The sequence below is a fragment of the Oxyura jamaicensis genome, chromosome 20 (assembly GCF_011077185.1).
Source record: "Oxyura jamaicensis isolate SHBP4307 breed ruddy duck chromosome 20, BPBGC_Ojam_1.0, whole genome shotgun sequence".
Lineage (NCBI taxonomy): Eukaryota > Metazoa > Chordata > Aves > Anseriformes > Anatidae > Oxyura > Oxyura jamaicensis.
This window is the reverse complement of record NC_048912.1, coordinates 3,028,007-3,046,229: the sequence shown is the minus strand read 5'-3', so window position 1 is coordinate 3,046,229 and position 18,223 is coordinate 3,028,007. Positions and strand designations below refer to the sequence as shown.

At 45.7% G+C, this 18,223-nt stretch overlaps 2 long non-coding RNA genes across 2 annotated transcripts in view; both read left to right on the top strand.

Annotated features, from left to right (window-relative positions):
- Positions 1-3,961: 3,961 nt before the first annotated feature.
- Positions 3,962-7,709, top strand: LOC118176922. Its single transcript, XR_004755578.1, has 3 exons — positions 3,962-3,999; positions 4,275-4,331; positions 7,349-7,709. It is a non-coding gene; the product is annotated as an uncharacterized LOC118176922 (long non-coding RNA).
- A 1,604-nt stretch (positions 7,710-9,313) lies between these two features.
- LOC118176919 overlaps positions 9,314-18,223 on the top strand; it is a 181,201-nt gene continuing 172,291 nt past the window's right edge. Inside the window, exons 1-3 of the long non-coding RNA XR_004755571.1 lie at positions 9,314-10,756; positions 11,764-11,884; positions 17,206-17,366. This is a non-coding gene — a long non-coding RNA (uncharacterized LOC118176919). The remainder of the gene's footprint in view (positions 10,757-11,763; positions 11,885-17,205; positions 17,367-18,223) is intronic.

The following is an 18,223-nucleotide window of genomic DNA, read 5'->3' as shown; positions in this document are numbered from 1 at the left end:
CTCTTGGCCCTGAGATGTGCTTCACCGTAAAAACACAGGCTTGGCAGGGATCACAGCACTGGGACTGATACGTGTAAGAGGACTTAGTACCCTGGTTTGTGAGTCTGATCCTGGAGGTGAGGGACCGAAGGCGCTGGTTATAAGGAGGCCTGGTGAGAGCATCGTGCCTCCTGCTGTGCTTCGGCCGGGCGGCGTGCTGGCGGAGCTGCACTGCTGGCAGGGTCTGCCAGGGGGGCTGACTTGTGTGACTGCTGCGTGAGCGTGGCTCCGGCCAAATGAGATGGTCAGGCTTGGTCTTGCTGATGATCTGTGCCAGTTTGTTGTCCAGAACTCAGCAGCAGGAAATAACGCGTCAGGTCAGAAAGCCACTCATTTTTCTGTTTGGAAAGCACTTGCTGGCAAAGAATTGTCCGCTTTGAATGACCACCTCGAGAGTGTCTTTGTGCTGTGTGATACCCAGGTAAACTTCCACCTGCCTCCGTTACCTGCAAGTCAATTTAGAACTACTTTTTTTTTTTGGAAACCTGTTGAATCCATGTTGCTATCTAGTATTACTTAACTGCTCTTGATACGAAGGGGAGCTGTTCTCTTCCTCTGCAATGTCGAACGGTAAGTTGGAATTGCTATGAGTTAAAACCAAAGAATTTTACTAACTGTAAAACTACAGAGAAGAGGGACATTGTCAGTCAGAGAAAAAGGAGGGTTAGGAGAGAGCTGCGGGTGCCTTTCCTATGCAGATATCCAGTCTTGTGCTTCCCGATGAATCTTTCCTGTGATCTTAATGTTTAGTTCAGGGTTCAATTTTGTATCTTGCAATATGTCTTATTAAAATATATATTGTGCCTTTATGAATATTTAATACCAAGCACTTAGTAAAGATTTCATAATAGCCTCTAGTAAGCTTTTATAAAACATGAACAGTGGTGCGATGAACTCATTTGTGTGGTGTCTGTACAGAGCCAAGGCATGGAAGATGGGAGGGAACAGAACCCTTGTGGGATAAGAGAACAATTAATCGATCATTAATTGCCATTAAAATTGTAATGCTTGATTCAGATCAACTTGATATAGGTACCATTTAAACTGGAGTGAGGGGCCCACCCACCCAGTAAACCCCTGCTTCTTATCCCGTGGGGAAAAAGAAAATCGGACCTGTGGGTATTTGTAGGGCACAGCGTTACTGCTTGGCCGGGAGTGCAGTCCCAGGGAAGCACGCTGGCTTTGGAGCGGACAGGCAGATCCTCCTCGCCTGGCTGGAGTCCTGCCTTTGTGTCATAATATCCAGGGTTAGAAAGAAGGAGCCCAAACACCTCCTGCGAAGGAATTTTGGAGCAGGAAAAATGATTTTTAGGGTAATATAGGAGGAAAAATGCAAGACACATTATTTTATTGCTTAACAAATAGATTCCCTGTAAAAGATTGGGGTCAGACAAAAATGCACATGAGCTGAACCAGCTTTCTGTATTTTACAGTCTGGATGTAATGTGTAGTCTATTTTCTCCATTAAAAGGAAGAGTGTTTTGGCAATTACTTGAAAGCAATTTGTATGGAGATATCTGTGTTTGTGCAAAGGAGCAGATCTGTTTCTAAAATTAAAATTTGCTGGGCCTGTGTATGACACAGAAGACAAATCTTGGCTGCAGAATATTTGGCTACCTGGCTTGTATCTTTAAACAAAACATGAGTCCTGATTAATGTTTCACTTTTTAACAATTCCCAAGAACATTAAAAAACAAAACAAAACTAACAAAAAAAACACTACCATTTTTCTTTCTTGCAAAGAATTTTTGGTAAAGCCTTTTTGGATTTGTTTCTTCCTTGAAGCAACCCAGCTGAAGATCATATTCAGAGATCTCTCTCTATCTGCAGAAGGTGCAACTCTCCTCTGAAAAGCAGATCAGCTGGGATAGACTTGTAAATCTCCCACAAAGTCCATCTGCATCATTATTACTACAATGAAAGGAAAAAGCCAAGGCATGCAGCATGGGGTCCCTACACCATGCTGTCACAAGCCAACGGGAGTTTCAGACTAATGCAGGTTCGTATACACGCTGGTTCAAGCACTTTTTTTCTTCCATCCTTGCTTTCTTTAGGCTTCTGGAGCAAGATGTCTAGCGTCAGAGCTGTGAAGAGGGCAAGCGTGGGCAGGATTGTTCCTGCCTCCTTCTGGAAAAATCCCTGCATGCCCTTCCTGTCCCATTCTGTCCCGTCAGACACTTAATGGTCACAAACGAGTGACGGGCTACTGAATGTAGAAGGGGAAATTGTAGGCAAACAGCATCAGACAGATTTTCTTCAGGTGACTGTTACAGGGAAGTTCTGAGCTCATCACTGGCATGGCAGCTGGTAGGGAGCAGTGTGGAAGGGAGGGAGAGTGGAAAGAGGTAATGGAGGGAAAAGAAATCTTACCTTGGCTTCACCAGTGGCAACATGAGCATATGCAATTATAAGATAGCTGGCAGATGACAGAGTTAGTTAATGTAACAAGCCCTGTAAAGCATTTAGCCACATTCTAGTGTTTAATCAGCTGTGTAAAGTGCAATATCTATCTTTCAATTTTATGCCATTAAGGGAGACAAGATTTTGATTAGGTACTTAATCTGGGCAAGAGGAAAACAGGCCCAGAGCAAGCCCACAATAGGCAGCAGAAGGGACATTCGACGAAGGATTCGATAAAGGAGAAAGACAGAAATTTAACATAAAAGAGAATTAGTGCAGCTCCTTTCAATTTAGTGCACAGATTTTTATGGACTAATCAATTAGAGGCTGTGGCTGCGCTGCTGGGAAGTGGTGCCGTGTTAGAGGCTTTGCCATATTAATTCTGTTCATTACACCGAGGTCAGACGGAGTGCTTTGGAGAAGCCCCTGCTGCTGAGCAGGTCACATCCTGGCTGCTGTCCCTTTGTTCAGAGCGGTAAATGGGTGAAGCCACTCTGAAGTTGTGGGGCTGTTTGTAGAGTGGGTTGTGCTGTGCGTGCATGCATGCAGCTTCTTTTGCTTGCGCTTGTTTGGTCTTTCCTTTGAAAGCTGGGTTCTTCATATTTTCCTTTATCGAGGAAATGTTCTTTCTAGTGAGGAAGTGTGGCAGGGTGCTGGGTGGAGCGCTGGAAGGTCGGGGTGTGGTCTGCAGGTTTACTTAAGACTTCTGACCTTCAACAAATGGAGCAATTTGTCCAGGTGGTACCTCACACATCACCTCCCACAAAAGCGAGGAAAATAACTACCATACCCTGGTGAGACAAGAAATGGAAGCACTGGTGAGTTACGGGTACCTCAGAGCTAAGCAGCCCTCATCCCACGCAAATAACACCCATTTGGGTGTGCCAGAGGTACTGCTGTATGTTACGGGCTGTATCTCGTGCAGTGACAAGGCCTGGCACCCGTGGAAGTCACAGCCTCTGAGAGTTTCAGGCACCTCCCAGACTTGTGCTTGGGTCAGGTGGGTAGCAGCCGTGGCCTTTCTGGAAGAGGGAACCTAGTAAAATGTGTGGGATTGTGCACGGAGGAAAGGGATTGTGTCTCTGGGAAGGCTGCTGCACAGTATGGGGTGGGGGGGCAGGGAGCAGAAAGAGCGCCTGGCTCTGAAACCCCGATACAGACCTGGAGGTGAGCTGAGGCAGACGGTGAGCTGTCCTGTGCTGTTGGTGACATCCCCACTCTTTGGGGTGGATATGTGCTCCTGAACAGCCAGGAGGACACTATCGTAAGATAACCGTGGTCTTTTTTCTGCTGCATCTTGTTCGTGGAGTAGCAGCTAGGACTTGTGCCATAGCATGCTTTGTGCATTGGTTTCAGACCTGAGTAAGCCTGTGAAAATCAGGGAGGGGAGGACACTGGAGGCATAAAGGTAGGAAGAGAGCCTTGCTTGTCTTGTTCTATGCAGACATTTTTCTTCAAGTGTTTCTTAATACTGTTACTCCAGTTCTCAAAGCAGTGCCTGCTGTGGGGTGCTATTCTACCTTGCCTCTGAAGCTGGCCCACCACACTGTGAGACTTGTGGTATGATGCACCCTGTTACAAGCGCAGATTTGTCAGTCTTTCTGGGTTTGTGCATGTAAAACAGCGCAGTTCTTGTAGGATCTGAACTGAGAAGTCCACGGTCTCTACAAGAGCTTAAAATAGAAGTCACTACTTAGCTCCCCCTTCTTTGGTGTGGTGTGTGGGTTGGGATTTTTTTTGTCACCTTCCATCTAGTCTCCATCTGCACTTGGGCTTCTGATGATTCCCTCTAATTCTATTAAACCACAGAATTACTTTTGTTGCTCTAAATACAGTGGCTCTTTCAAATTTCTGTCTCCTGAGGATGATGTGACGGAGCATATTAGTTTATGGTAAGCTGCAGAAAACTTGAACTCCCTGACTGTTCAATTCATGCCGAGTTATGACAGGTTATGCCTACAGGCTATGAGTTAGGGAAATTATTTTCTGTTCAAACATTTCATTTCTCTGCAACTCTGTAATTCTATTTCTCTTCTTTTCTTTTTTGTCTCTCCCTGCAAGGGAAGTGCTGTGATATAAAACACTGGCTTTGGGTGCTCCTTTCTTGCATCTAAATATGAGACTCGGAAAATGCTATGCATTTTTCCTTAATCATAAAGCCATCTTGTTTACTAACCAAAATCATTTTAGGGAAGTCACAGCTGAAAGCATAAAATGCAAAGGGAAAAGAATACAGTTTTTAATCTCATTAGGTCTGTAAAAATGTGACTTTGAAAGTACTGCTAAAAGCTGATGTAAAAGGGCATGGGGGGGGGGGTAAATCCCAGATTACCAAAAGGCCCCGGTTACATTTTGGTCCTGTACAGCTGGAACCAGAGGTGGTTTTGTCATTGAGCACAATGGAAGCGAGGTCACGCTATTTAAAATGGGAGGTGGCGGGGATGACAAAGAGCCTTTCTAGACTGTCTCTTCACAGTAAAACTGGGCAGATCTACCTGCCTGCACATGTTCTTCTGCAGGTAGATTTCAGCTCTTTTAAAGCTGCCTGCAAGGGCTTTCAGTCGTGTTTAAGCCTCCTTTTGGACCAGCAGCCCAAGTGCTGTGGTCGTGCACCAGGACATTTTACCTGACGTAGGAAGCTGGAAGGTAAAACTGTCCTAGGAGTCAGGGACAAGCTGAAAAGAGTAAAACTAGCTGGAGTAAGGCTATAAGGATCCCATCGTGGTCATAACTTGTTTCTGTCCTTGAGGAGCTGCAGGTTTCCTGGCTTATCCTCTTTGTGTCCGTGAACTAAGCCAGGATCTGATTTGAACTGGGATATAAATGTACTTCAGGCAGAAAAATCCCTGTTGGCAGTTCCCATAAAACAATAAAATCATGTCAAATTTGACTAATTCTTGGGATGCATTGCCAGCAGAATGCTGACAGTCTGAATTTGTCATCACTGGAGGGAAAAGTGTCTGTGTTTCTGTGTCTGTGCAGGGGTGGGGAATGGACCGGGGGAGAGTGAGGCAACTATTAACAAAATGGAGACGGCACGGTACTCCATTAATGTTATTAATAACCCTATCAGATTTTATTGAAAAGATGCTCTCTGTATCTGAATTTGCCACTATTTCAACCCATTTATTAAAGCTGAAATAGCTGGAGTCAGTTCAGACCATATTTATTATTATTATTTGCTGAATGAATGCTGTGATTATGGGTCCCAGAGGAATTAGGAGAGATAAAGTGTCATCTTTCAGTCTCTTCTCACCTTCCCCAGGGAGCAGTGGAGAGAATGGCTTCCTCTCTGTCTTTTTCTATTAGACTTCTCTCTAATTTCTATTAATAGGGTTCTGAGACCTGCTGTAACACTTGAAAATTTATCTCCTACATTTGGAATGGTGATATTTAACAATAATGGTATGCTCAGAGGAGTATTTTTCTTTTATGCTTCCTCCTGCGTCTTCCAGAGCTGGCCATTGATTCCTACAGTTTTAGTGATAGTTAAGGGTTTTTTCTGGATGTCTCCAAAATATCCTGTGGGTTCACACTTGCTCACTTTTGATGAGAGATAAAAAGCCTGTATTGACAGGCAAGGCTGTGTTAGATACAGGGAAAAGAAGAGCAGGAGGAAGGTGCCAGACAAAGGCACATCCAGGTTACCTGTGAAGCCATCTGGCCTCGTGGGTCCCCTTCTGTGGTTTTAGGCAGGAGGTTATTTGTGCTCAAACCGGGCTCTGACTGCATGCTGTTAGGTGTGGAAATTATATCACTGTGGAAAACAGTTGGAATTGGGATGAGATGAGGTCATTCTGTGTAAGAGCAAAGGGTGTGGGTGATGCTGAGTGAAATAACGACTGCTTTGGGATGTGCTGGTCCTATAAGGAGAACCCAGGGGGTGGCACTGAGGCAGTGCTGGGGGGGGGGGGGACGATGAACAGTGCCAGCACTCCCCTTGAGCAGAACTGGGAGGGAAGGGCCCCGTTGTCCTTTCCTAAGAGGAAAATAAATGTGTTTACTTGAAGGATGAGGCTTTGTGAGCCTTTCATTGAAAGGGGTGATGTGGCAACCATTTGTGAGGATTAAAAGAGCTTTCAAATCTATGTACTTTATTCCCTTTTATGTGTATCTGAACTGTGCTGTTAAGAAATAAATACTTATCTCAAATTCTCAAGAAAAGGTTGCTCGTTCATTGCCTAGCTGGAAGTGATTGCGGCCCCTCTTCTGAGAAGCTGCAAGCTTCCTATATTTGCTCGTACAGGTCACCGAAATTTCTGTGAGTATATCCCTCTCCCTAGACGTTTTTATACTTTGGTTTATTTAAATATCCCCCAATATTTGCAGGTAAAATCATGGTGCCAAGAGGTAAGTATTGGAAATGGGGAAAAAAGACAGCTGAGTATATAGTCCATAAAACAGTCAGCAGCTCTCATGTAGAGATAAGCCCTTGTCAGTGGCTGCTCTCACCAACATGCAGGCGTGGTGCTTCTGTCTAAGGGACCCAGGCAGTGATTTGCCTCTGGGAAGAGGGTGGTGGATGCTCTGATTCCTTGCAGAGCATCCGTATGTTTGAGGAGCAGACTAGAGCTAGACTTGAGCAGCCGTCCCAAGAAACCAGCCCAGCCCTGGCCAAAGCTGCCGTGATGGCCACGTAATGGCACTGGGGTGGTTACGCTGCAGTGTTCTGGGGCAGCCCGGCCCCCTGGCGCTGCTGCTGTCAGTCACTAATGTAAAAACAGCTGGAAAACGAGGCGTTTGGTTGTGCTGCAGACGTGCGTGCATTGCACTTGCAGCGTTTTTGGGCACCTTGGGGTCAAGGTTGACTCTGCAAGAAAACAGTGCTGAAAACCAAGTCTGTGTTATGCATCATTGCTCTGTCTGCCTTTTTATTTTCCACTCCCTGAAACCTCTCTCCTTCTGTTAGTGTTTAAATTTCATCAAAGATGAAGAAAAACAGCCACTGTGTAAACAGAGCGAACAACAATAAGGGAAAACAAACATATATTAGGAGCCTGGAAACATATTTTCCTGCCTTCCTGTATAGGAACAATACCAAGAGGAATAAGAAAAGCAGCCTTATGCCAAAGCGGGCCTGAAAAACAAGTATGCAGTCGAATGGATGTCCTGAGAACATATCAACTACTTAACCTTGCAGGGGAAAAATGAATTGAAACACGAGACAGCACGGGTAAAACGATAGAGGAACACCTTGTTTTCTTCTCCTGCCGAAAGAAAAAAAAAAAAAACCTGTCTCCCTCCTGATCTAAAGTTTCTAGGCAGCTTCCCTGTTTGCAGAAATGTGTGTCATGCCTACGAAGGGAAGAACGTCTTCTAAAGATGCTGGTGTTGTTGGGTACTTAGTTGGTTCATCTTCACGAGGCCTCTTTTTCTCAAAATCGCCTGGTGAGGTAGGGTGAGGGAAGGCTCTTTAAATGTGCTGCTTTTTCCCCTTTAAAAACCTTGGTTTGATTAAGTTTTGGCATTACATTTGTTGCATGAAAGACAGGAACTCCTCTGATTATTTGGATCGTAGAGTCAGGTAAATCAAAGGAACAGATCAAAAGAAGAGGAAATATTAATGAAAATCTATATTCTATGGTCAGCATTTTTAATAGCTCTTGAAGAACATCAAAAAGGAGAATCAGCTGTACCTAGGAAACTTGTCTGATAAGGATGATATAATGCGGTGCGTTAATGCAAACTTCAGTGCTACATACAGCTGGAAACAAAACTGAAAAATGATATTCTAAATAATAAAGCAATATTTGACTGTTTAAAAGCCTCACAGTATGATATCTGTCAAAATTTGACTCTTACGATTGGCCTGGGGAGGCAGAGCACAGCAATAAAACCCAAATCTGAGAGGCTGGTGCTCTTGCATCAGAAATGTAACTGGAAGAATTAATCACGCCACTTGTTTCCTGTGTGACAGCTGCTGAGTGGAATATGGGGAAAGTGGTTTTTAATTTTTGGATTCTTTTGGCTTCCCTACTTGAAACTATGCCTGATATTGCACAGCTAAGTGGAGAACTGGGATCATCGGTGCTGGGTAAATTTGGCTGGGTGCTTTTCTGTGGAAATTGCCATTTAGCATAAATGAAGTTCCTACGTGCAGTTTTACTGGAGCTTTTTACAGCAGGTGGCGTTCCTCATCTCAAGGACAGTCACAAGTGCAGTGCGTTGAGCAGAACCTGTAGGTGAACACTGAATTTCTGGCAAGCTTCACGTTTTGGGAAAAGTCGGCCTCTGCTCTCCATCCTGCTTCCAGAAACTGTACGTGGAAAAGTCACTGTCTGCCCTTGCCAAGCTAAGGGAATCAATCATGTGGAAATGCAGACTGAGTATCCATGACACTGACTTAGATTGTAAGTGTAATACAAGCTGAACATCAGTCACTTGCTTTCAGTTTTGAGTCTGGAGGGTGTGCTTCGTCTGTTTTCAACTTCTGTGCACAGCTAGGAAAGCCCAGAGCACTATGAAATGATCCCACGATCTCTCATGTCGCTGGGTTTAGGCAAGGGTGTGTTTTAGCCATCAGTGCACAGTGTTCACAAAAGTGTGCTGCGATGTAAATGGGCTGCTGCTAATTACTGTCCCTGTCTGCATTGCTGTGATGTATCTGGTGGGAATGAGAGGCTGTGAACCATTTATCATGGCCCTCTAAACTGAGAGCATCCCTTCCTTAAATGCTTGATATCAACTAACAACGAAGGGGCAGCAAAAACCCTGCAAAGGAGAACTGGTAGGTAGACGGGTGTAAGCACTGCTTTGAGGAGTTTCATGAGGAATGCTTGGGCCTAGCAGCTCCTGATAGCTTCAGCCTCAAAGAATAACCTCAGTTCCCTCCCCTAGTTCACTCCTTACAGCTGCCTTCATTTTTGAGCTCCGTTTCACTGGCTGGTTGTCAGGTGGTGTATCAGAGGTGGAACTAGTATATTTTTAGGGAAAATGTGCAAGTTGGGTAGTCTTTGAGCATGGGATTGTGAAACCAGGTTTCCAATGGAGCGAATGGTTTAATAAAATACACGTGGGGAAAAAAAGAGAAAACACTGATGGGGCATTGCCCCATTCTAGCCTTCAAGGGATTTTTTGCTTCCACACCTACAAGATGTGGAAAACCTGCGAGCCGTGGCGATGAGCTCACAGCACGCCGTGGTCCTAGCACAGGCCTGTTTCGCTTTCATGCTGCAAAACTAGACTGAAGCAACAGCACCAAAAAAGAATAACTTAATCTCTTCCCAAAGGCCCAGCATGGCACAGGCTGGAGCAGACGGTGCTGGTCCTGGTGAACTTCTGCAGGTCCATGTTCGTTGTGGAGAGCAGCTCCCGTCCCCATGGATCAGAATTACTTCGTGCAGACAAACGTTGCTGTCCTCCCAAAGCCCAGCAAGAGGTGCTTGCCCTCTAGCAGCAGCGAAGGATGGGATCTCTCTCCGTTCCTCAGCCAGCTGTTGGTGCGAGTGAAAGGTGGCTGGTTCAGAGCACACAAGGCTGTGATACTCTGGGACAAGGGGTAGATAAAATCCTCGTACAGGCATCTTGCTATTTGGTAACTTGTGCTGAAGGGCCGGGTGTTTGGTGGGAGCAAAAGCTCCAGCTGTCCCTGCTGGTGCTCTGACTTGTGGTAGAGAGCAGATTTTGTTGCTCTTGCCCTCATGGATGCACTTGTTTAAAAATGGCTGGAGTTTTTTTTTAATGTAGTGGTATTTCTCTTGAATCTTTGCAAAATTCTTTCAAAGTGTGTTTGACACAGGCCTGGAAAATGACTGTGAAAAGCTGAGCTCTCTGTGGGGCTGCAGGCTCGGCCCTGCCGCAGGAGCCAATTTAAACACTTCCACGGGGCAGAGAGTCATTCGCCGATTTTGGTTTAAAACAGTGATCAGACGTGGAGGTGCCAGAAATCTCAGAGTGTTTCCGTGCCAGCTCTGCAGCTGTTAAAGGACACGGACTTGGGATAAGGCTCAAATAAACATCCAAGTTTTTTTCTATTGAATGTTTAAATGAATGAAAGCTGAGCTCCTAACCTTTCAAGATTTCCAGCTTACACACTTATTAAACAGAGGAAAAGCAATAGAGCGTACCGCTCGGTGTTTTTCAGCGTCGTGCCTTCCAAGCTCCCCTGTCTCCTTCCAAGCTCCACTGTGTGATCCTGCCTTCCTATTACCATCGGAGACAAACTGGAGAAAGGAACTTCATAAGCAAGCCCGATATTAAACATATAAATAATGCATCCTTCGGCGTTATTTATAATGCAGTAGCATCACTGTGCTGTATCACATGCAATTTCACATTGCCTCTTTTTTAACTGCTTTCCTGCCAAGCACATCCTTCAGTAAGTTCAAAAGCAACATCAGCTGCTTGTATGATTTTTAAAAAAATTATTATTATTATTCTTTCTTTTTACCCCTTCCCCCCTTTCCTGGTGTAATTACTAGTATGTTGTGCTGAAGAAACTCCTCATATACAAAACATAAAAAGGTTTAAGCTCTAATGCCGGTAGGTGATGATATCACTTCTCAGTCATTATAAATTACGGTGCCGTTTGGATTTGGAAGCAGAAGATTTTCTGTATGGGGAAGAATGACCAGGGGGAAGCTAACTAGCTGTTTGAGCCTTGTTTTTCAGCGTTAATGTTGTGCTCAGAGGGTGACTTTAAAGTTATTCCAGCATGATAATAGCAAAATACACTGTTTCACCGGTCAATTGCCGTATGTAGGCACGTTTACATTTTGAAAGAATGCTTTTGTGTCCTGCACATACACACGCAAAATCTGGAATAACAATACTGAGGCTTATCTTTGTAGATCAAATGAAAGCTGTAGTTGAATGTTCCATTTGTTTCTTAATGAGTATTGTCAGGCTGTGCCCTGCGCTTAACAAAAGCATATGTGCAGATATTGTTCTGTTATGATTACAGTGTAATTATATCATGTCTGTAATGGATTACTGCATCTGGCCTTTTCTTGGTTTAAGAAATCTAGAAGGAGATTAGCTGATAACTTTCAAAAGGAAGCTATTTTTTTTTTTTCTTTTAAATCCTTCTTCTCCTATCCAAATTCCCCTACGTTTAGGTTTGGCAGAACAGTTCTTTTGGGTTGAGGATACAAAATTGCTTGATTAAAGAAAACACTTTAAATTATTTTGCTGTTTGTCTCTGTTTGTCTCTGAAACCAACCAAACAAACCGAACCGAAAAACCCACATTTGAAATAGTAAGAGTTTCTTTGCGAAACAAACAAACAAAAAACTTCAGCTGGGAAATTATTATTATTTTTTTAATCCACATGTGCCAATGTGCTGTTTTATGAGAAGTTCATGTTTCACTTTTACCTCATTTTAGCACCTTCTTACTGTGCTTACCCTCCTCCTGACAGTAATGCAAAGTGTGCGATGCAGTTTAAGGAAGGAGCCTTCTCTGGTGGGGAAAGCTGTCTACGTAAAGTAGAACAGGGGCTTTTCAGGTTTGTATTTGCTCTTATTCGGGTACGTGGGTGGGAGGAATCAACTTTATTTGTTGATCAGCATGTTTCACGACACACATCTGTTTCGCATAATTGCTGCCTGTCACATTAGGGCACATTCTGCTTTCCAGGCAATGGGGAAAAAGACAAGATGATGTGAGAGCGAGCGGCTGCCCCTGACCGTGCTGGGCATGAGCTGTGGGAGCAGAGGTCAGTGCCTGGTCAGTGCCCTGAGAGGGCACCATCGCTTACCAGGTAACGCTGAGCTCCTTTCCTAGCAGCTGCAAGTTGCTCCTGCTCTTCTGCAGCTCCTCATCAGGCTCTGCTTTGATACGCTGACCCCTTCTTAGCAATGTCAAGTGGAGGCACCGATCCCCACCACATCTCTGCACAGTTTTCTCACCCGGGCTGTGCACAAGATATCAGGGGTAGAGGATGTGCTCTGGGTGCTGAGTACTGCCTCCTGCTTCCTGCACTATTTGCTTGCTTTTCATTTCTGTATGGTTCTTTTTTTTTTTTTTTTGGTTCTGAATTCTCAGTTTTCAACAGACTGCTCTGGTTCTGTTTGCTGAACGGGGGCTTTGTGTGAGATAAATGCCTTTAGGTGCTATGGTAATACAAATAATTAATGAAGGGCTCTTTAATTCTTGGTAATAAATGTTATATGGCATGTTTGAAATACAGCTACAATAGAGCCATGTGCACCACAGTGGGGACATCACTTACAGTAACTCTGGTGTGTTAAAATGTGGAGTTTTATTGTCAGTAACCTCTGTCCTGCGGGCATTTAAAGCCCTACGATCCCGAGCAGGAATGAGAAAATAGGAGTTGCTGAACTGGAGCCTTCTTTGTGCCCACAGCCCGAGCTGTGAAACCGCGATAGCTTCAGCACAGCTCTTCTGGGCACTGCTCTGCGCTTCCCGGTGGAGTTCTCCCGTGTCTCCCCACGTCAGGCCTGTGCTCGCCACGTGCTCCTCGCCCTGTGCCGCAGCGGCACCCAGGGCTCTGGTTCCTCGCTCTGGCTTTGAGGTGTATTTCGGCAGCCTGGTTGCTGAAGCACCGAGGCCGTAACAAAACGCAGAGCAAGGAAGTTACGGTGATGTATCCTGCGTGCTTTCAGGCTGTTCGGATGGAAGCTGCTGTAGGTACTCCGCGTTTTTCACCTTAGCTCACGTTCAGCACGCGTACCCGGCTGTTGCGGTGTGTCAGAGCAGGGTAGCTGCTGGGGTATAATCCACGGCAGTGATCCGAGTGGGAAGGAGAAGCAACAAAGATCACACCACAAACACTCGCTGCCTCTCCAGGAAGGCTGGAGCGCAGCCCGACGGGACCATTGGGGGTGAGGACAAGCGGCAGAGCTCTCCTCCACTTGTGAGGTGCCTAGGGCCCGGCACATCCCCCATGGTTCTGTTGGGGCACAGCGTTAACTTTCTGACGAGCAGAAACCTTGTCGGGCATGCCAGGCTGTGGTAGGTCCCGGCCGACGGTGTGGCCCGGAGGAGCCCCGCGCCGTGCTGGGGACGGGGGCTGTTTGTCCCCGGGGACTCAGAGCCGTCGTCCTGGGGGAGGCGCCCAGCTGAGGAGCAACAGAAGTCACAGCGGGGCCTTCTGGGCCTGCACTGCCCTTGTTTTTCCTCGTCCTTCAGCTCAGGTAGACAGCATGTATTTATTTTTCTTTAGCAGCTGGGGAAAACAGAGTCCAAAAAAGACAGGATTTTCTAATCTCCCATTTAAAAAAAAGGCTATGGAAATTTGAAAGGAAAGGAAGGTGATAGTATCGCCCACACTGAGGCTGCAATTATGGGTCCAGGGAGGAAGTGTATAAAGCCTTATTGAGTGGAGATAGCTGAGGAGGCTGCGGGGGCCTGCATGGTGCGAGGAAAAGGCTGGAGGAAACCCTTATCAGACCTGTTATCCTGTCTCTGTCATTCCCATACAGATTAATGAGCTCCAGGATGCCCTCAGCCATGTTCAGACCGGGGTCTGTTTATCCCAAAATAGAAGGCGCTGTCTTGTGCCAGAGTGTCATATTCCCAGGCCAGCAGCACCATTGTGTTTTATTACCCCATTGTATTCAGGGGTTACATCCGAACTTTTCCTCTCAGCTCCTTAATCACTGTTTTGATGGATGAGCTCCATGAGAAACGCTCCTGCGGCCGACGCTGCCACCGATCCAGGGTGGATTAAAATGGTTGCTCGGCTTCCGAGCTGTCCTCGTGCCAGCTCTGGGCAAAACAGGGAGGGGGGCGTCCTGCCCTTCTCCGTCAGACAGCGGGAGGAAGGGGTGGGACAGAGGGCAGGGGAGCAGCCGTGGTCCTTCTGCTCTCCCCAGCAGTGTGAGCCTGCTCTGCCTGCCCAAAGGGTCTCAAAGCATGCTTGTGGGGTGGTGCTGGAGAAGGTGGAAGGCAGACTGGTGTGCCCAGGAGCATCCCCTGCCTTCCTGAGCCCCCACGTACCCACTGGCCTCGGTAGCCCCACGCACCCCCAGCCATGAACGCCGCGGGGCTGCGATTCCCTCGGCAGGCTCCTGCTCGCTCTGGCATTTCCCTGGTGCGATCCCAGGGAATTATCCATATCTCTGACAAGAGAATAGGTTACTAATGCACCAACACAGCTGTTTTGACACTTTTGATGAATAACATTCAATACTATTAATTGGAACAATTGCTTTTCATTTAACTAAATCACTAGAATTGCTAAACTAAATTGAAACGGAATGTAATTTTGCCTCGCTCTCCTTTAATATGGGCCTCTAAATGTCTTCTCCCTGAAGAATTAGTAACTTAATCACCTAACAGTGATAACTGTTTCATAGTCCTCAGCTGGAAGGCTTTCCTGCTAAGCAGTATTGCATGGGAGTAGAGTGTTATAACAGGGAACAAATCCCATCTCTTTCCTTTCTCCCCCTCTCGGCTGCAATATTAATCACATTAAAAATGATTCTCTTCCTCTTTTTCTGTTCCAGCTAGATCTTTATAGATCATCGTAATTCCCCCCCCCCCCCCCCCCCCCCCTTTTTGCATTGTATCAATCACTCGGTACGTCTAGCAGGGTGCACAACAATTATAGCTGTCCATTATGTTCAAGATGGATTTCTGCTGTCGCTGACTGGGCGATGGGCTCTTGTTCATCTTCCAATGAACTCGTCATGCAGCGCGCACGGGGCAAACGCTGTGTCGTAACGCGGTGACGGCACTGGCCAAAAACACTTCCGAGGTGGGACTGTAGGGTAAACATTTACTCACCTTTATTAAGTATTCAAAAATGGATCATGGCATAACTAAGTGAAAATATTCTGAAATTTGTGCTGCTGCTGAGGAAACCTTCCTGGGAGCGTTAATCACCCAACTGAACCTGTCAAATTCTGTCAGGTTTAACTTTCCCCCGTAGCCTTTGCGTCCTGCTTGTCTGTCTCTGGCCATGGTGGTGCTGATAGCTATTTTACTACTTCTTGAATTTTTCTTTTACTTGTTCTCTTGCTACGCAAAACTAATGTTGTAATGTTGACTTTTTCAGCATTATTTCATGATAAAATGTTTCAGTGTAGCTTAAGTTTACCTGGCTTCATGATTTAGCTAAAGAGCGTGTCCTGTGGCCAGGAGAGTCCCTCATCTTGAGGCAAGTTGAAAGTGGGATTGAGAGGGGAAGCCTTTTGCTGGCAGGTAGCGCTTGCACGGTTTTCATTTTGTCTTTAATAGATTGAGCTTCTTGTCCACACTGATTCATGTTAGAGTTGGGAAAATTTCCAACTAATGAATTGTTTTTGTGCTCTTTCCTATGAATTTACATTTTCTGTTTTCACTGTCAGTGACTCTTTCATAGATCAACTTGAGTTTAGAGAGGGAGGCAGGAAAGGATACAAAGTGGAGTTACGTTATTAAATGCACTGCGATCTGGTTCCCTTGGGTCAGTTGTGCCCTTGGGAAAGTTTTGGGTATGACTGTGAGCGCTAAGAAGCAACCCAGCGCTTGGAGGTTTGTTCACGCATGAGACAGGAAGATGCCAAACTTCCCCCCGTTGCCTTATGCTGATTTCTGCCGTTCGTCCAGCCCTGGTGCTGCAGAGCCCTGCCCTAGGAGCTGCCTTCCTCTCGCTGTAAGCAAACTGATGCTGAGTTTTGGTTCCTGCCCGTTTGGACAGGACTGCCCCAGGACGAATATTTGGAGCCTTTTTGTCACTGAGCCTCCTTCCTGGCCAGATGTGTTGGGCCGGACACTGCATCCTTGGCAGATCCCTCATTTCACAGCCCTTTTGGGTGGCTGTGTGCAGGATTCATTTGGTTTAAGCCTGCCTCTTCTGCCTTCACAGAAGCCTCACGGGAAAGGCAACTTAAATGAATGGATATAATTTGGGGCATGCTAGATCTTCATTCAAGCATTGTGTTTTTTTTTTTTTTTATAAGGGGAGGGACAGAGCGGTCTTTGTTGCAGATTACTACGCCCACCTGCTTTTTGGGTTACAGCTCATTCCGATGTGCTGTTGGGGTTTTGCCAGCATTTCCCCTCCAAGTTTCTGAGCTGTTAGTGACAATGGGCCTTTCCTAAATCGCAGAGCTCTGTGGATTCCTGCAGGGTTCAAGGCTGCTCATTTCTGAGGAGGGGATTTTCTACGTGCATTGCCTCCGCAACTGAAACTATCTCTAGTTATGTCCCAGTCACAGTCCACTGAATCAAACGGGTGATTTAATTAATAAGTTTGGCAAACTTGGATCTATTTAATGAGTGACGAATGGAAGTGTGATGCTTCCCATCACCAGGTTCAGGGTTTCATAGCCAAATTGCTTGGTATGATTTGTTGCTGTTATTTTTTCCATGTCCGTGCTTGAAAGCCGTTCCACCTGTGGCACTGAAGTTTTACCAAGTCAGTGGCTTGTTTACTTGGTATTGGTTCTGTTTCCTGACCAAATGACTTCCTAAAATTTTAAGACTAACATGGACTCTGTTCACAAATTGCTGGTGAATACCTGCAACTGTGCTATCTGTGAATAATCCGCGAGATACTGCAAATATTCACTGCCATTAAATAATTAACAAGTACACCATGCTAGATTAAGTAACCTAATGGGGGAAAAATGTAGAGAAACGGCTCCCGTACCAGGTGGTGCCATTAATCAAAGTGCTGGGACGTCTGTTGGTGGTTGCTGTGCTCTTGGTGCAGCTGGATGGATGGGGGCTGCGGGGCGGGCTGTTATGCTGCCGTACTGCCTGCGGGACACAGGTGGGTGCTGGCTTTGCAACTGGACATTCAATTCATCTAAAGTAGTCAATCTTTGCTGTTTTTAATGTTCCTTGCTTCTCATACTCCACTCTCCCTATCTGCAGGTACGCGTGCTGAGCTTTCCTGCTATGCCGTGCAATAAGCATTGCTGCAGAAAGGAAATCATAGCTGAGCACGGTGTACAGAGAAAGTCTTCTGAAGGCTGAACTTCTGCACACGGCAGTGATTTACAGAGGTTCTCTGACTCTGTCTGGCCACTCGCAAGGTATTTCTAAACATAACTTCGTTTAGACCAGTATCTCGGAGGGGAAAGGGAAGTGTGATAAAGCAAATGATGGAAACTTGCAGCTAAAAGTGTTTTGGCAGCTGAGGCCTGGAGTGGTGCTGCTTGAAAGATGAGCACTCTGTGAATTGAGGGCATCTCAGGAGAAGTAAATCTGCCTTCTCCAACACAGACTGAGCGCTGGCCCAAAGACCCCGGGTAAATAAGAATCAAACTTCACTACAGGACATTTATGTGGTCATGATTTATTGGTGCTCTCAAAGCCTTTGAACCTTTGCAGCCCTTTGGGGGAAATGGTGTGTTACAGGGGCTTAAATAAATAAATAAAAAATAAGAAGAAATACATGCCTATAGCTACAGGAAAAACCTATTGTGCCATTTGTTCCAAAAGCCTTGACACGTTCAGGGCTTTTTCCTGAATTTGATTTTTTTTTTTTTTTATAGGATTTTGGTCAGTCAGCCAGTGCTGTAGGAAATAAAACAACTCTTTGACAGATTCTTGTTTCTCAGTCCCTTTCCCAGCAACTTCCCCCTCTGGTAAAGCGAACTGAGCTGCAGGATTCTGATGGAAAAATCAAACAAACCTGCCGAGCGTGGCTGAGAAGTAATAGAAAACTACTTGGATCTCAAGGCCCTGCCAGTATAAGTTTAACATAGTGTTGTTTCTTCACCAGATGTCAAATATCCTTTTCCATTTTTCTGCGGTGTATCGTGTCCTTGGTTCATCCTTCTGTGAAGAGCTGCTGGTGTGCTGACTGCTTGGAACACAGCGGCTCTCTCTGGGGAGGCTTTCTAAAGCTCTGCACAGCCCACTTTGCTGCCATGAGTACATCATGAAA